This window comes from Schistocerca americana, unplaced genomic scaffold (assembly GCF_021461395.2).
Source record: "Schistocerca americana isolate TAMUIC-IGC-003095 unplaced genomic scaffold, iqSchAmer2.1 HiC_scaffold_678, whole genome shotgun sequence".
NCBI lineage: Eukaryota > Metazoa > Arthropoda > Insecta > Orthoptera > Acrididae > Schistocerca > Schistocerca americana.
In genome coordinates this window covers 42,501-45,000 of record NW_025726432.1, presented here as the reverse complement: position 1 = coordinate 45,000, position 2,500 = coordinate 42,501, and positions in this window count along the sequence as shown.

Here is a 2,500-nt window from a genome sequence, read left to right as displayed (position 1 = left end):
CGCCCTGCCACTGGCCGCCCCACCAGCCGGCTGTAGCGCGTGCGCCCACGCACCGCGCGGCCAGCACGCCGGGAGGCCCCCCCTCACCGGCCGGGGACGGTCCCACCCAGCCACCGCCGCGTATCGCTTCACACCCACATGCCATTCACGTTCGTGGGCATGGTGGGTATCGCTGAAACAACCGGTTGGTAGCTCAACCGATCGTCGCCATCACTGATTCACCTCTAGCGAGAACAACCGCACCACAACCGTTTACCAGTTGTTCATTTGCGTAACGTCACCAGCAAACGTAGACGTCCATCGCCATTTGCAAATTCAACGATTGTTGCATGCCTGTGTCAGGTGTCACGACACACTATGTCTGCCCACATACACGCAACAACATGTGCACGCTTCGCGAACACGTGGAAGGTGGCCCCCGTACGTATGCGATGTCCATTGCGCGAACGACTGTCAACCGGCCTCTGTCGCATGTCGCAGATGTGGAACGCAGTGCACCATGCTATCACGGTGTGTGAGAAGAGACGACTACGTCTGACAACACGCGCCACTACATCAACAGACGGCTCATGCTGATCGCCATCCACGGCATACCATACTGCAATCCAGCTCTTATAGGGAGACGACACGTAGCTGAGTGCACAATATTTGGACCGTATGGTTCGCCGTTGTTGGCGCAGTCGTGGTACGGTCACACATGTACCACGATGTATCATTCAGTACATGAGGACCAATGTGCAGTACAGTGTGTGATTTGGACGTACAACATCAGCGGACAGTTGACACACGCCGTACCACAACGTAGGCTGTGCTTCGCCATGCAAATGCCAATGAACAACTGCGAAGGGCATTGAGCATGTACGTCCTGCTGCCATCCGCATTACAGTGTATAGCTGCAAGGTGTTTAACATGAAGCGATACTCTGGGGACCAGGCAGGTGCGAGTAGCAAACTATATTGCGGGGGTTGCAGTTAGGCAACACCACACTAATTTAACGCGTCGTATGACAATTACAGAGCAGGTTTAAGGCCAACGTGTGTTGGGTTAAGGCCCAACGTGTGTTGGGTTAAGGCCCAACGTGTGTTGGGTTAAGGCCCAACGTGTGTTGGGTTAAGGCCCAACGTGTGTTGGGTTAAGGCCCAACGTGTGTTGGGTTAAGGCCCAACGTGTGTTGGGTTAAGGCCCAACGTGTGTTGGGTTAAGGCCCAACGTGTGTTGGGTTAAGGCCCAACGTGTGTTGGGTTAAGGCCCAACGTGTGTTGGGTTAAGGCCCAACGTGTGTTGGGTTAAGGCCCAACGTGTGTTGGGTTAAGGCCCAACGTGTGTTGGGTTAAGGCCCAACGTGTGTTGGGTTAAGGCCAACGTGTGTTGGGTTAAGGCCCAACGTGTGTTGGGTTAAGGCCCAACGTGTGTTGGGTTAAGGCCCAACGTGTGTTGGGTTAAGGCGCAACGTGTGTTGGGTTAAGGCGCAACGTGGGTTACGTTAAGGCGCAACGTGGGTTACGTTAAGGCGCAACGTGGGTTACGTTAAGGCGCAACGTGGGTTACGTTAAGGCGCAACGTGGGTTACGTTAAGGCGCAACGTGGGTTACGTTAAGGCGCAACGTGGGTTACGTTAAGGCCCAATATAGGTTAGGTTAAGGCCCAATATAGGTTAGGTTAAGGCCCAATATAGGTTAGGTTAAGGCCCAATATAGGTTAGGTTAAGGCCCAATATAGGTTAGGTTAAGGTACAATATAGGTTAGGTTAAGGTACAATATAGGTTAGGTTAAGGTACAATATAGGTTAGGTTAAGGTACAATATGGGTTAGGTTAAGGTACAATATGGGTTAGGTTAAGGCGCAATATGGGTTAGGTTAAGGCGCAATATGGGTTAGGTTAAGGCGCAATATGGGTTAGGTTAAGGCGCAATATGGGTTAGGTTAAGGCGCAATATGGGTTAGGTTAAGGCGCAATATGGGTTAGGTTAAGGCGCAATATGGGTTAGGTTAAGGCGCAAATATGGGTTAGGTTAAGGCGCAATATGGGTTAGGTTAAGGTACAATATAGGTTAGGTTAAGGTACAATATAGGTTAGGTTAAGGTACAATATAGGTTAGGTTTAAGGTACAATATGGGTTAGGTTAAGGTACAATATAGGTTAGGTTAAGGCACAATATGGGTTAGGTTAAGCGCAATATGGGTTAGGTTAAGGCGCAATATGGGTTAGGTTTAAGGCGCAATATGGGTTAGGTTAAGGCGCAACGTGGGTTACGTTAAGGCGCAACGTGGGTTACGTTAAGGCGCAACGTGGGTTACGTTAAGGCGCAACGTGGGTTACGTTAAGGCGCAACGTGGGTTACGTTAAGGCGCAACGTGGGTTACGTTAAGGCCCAATATAGGTTAGGTTAAGGCCCAATATAGGTTAGGTTAAGGCCCAATATAGGTTAGGTTAAGGCCCAATATAGGTTAGGTTAAGGCCCAATATAGGTTAGGTTAAGGTACAATATAGGTTAGGTTA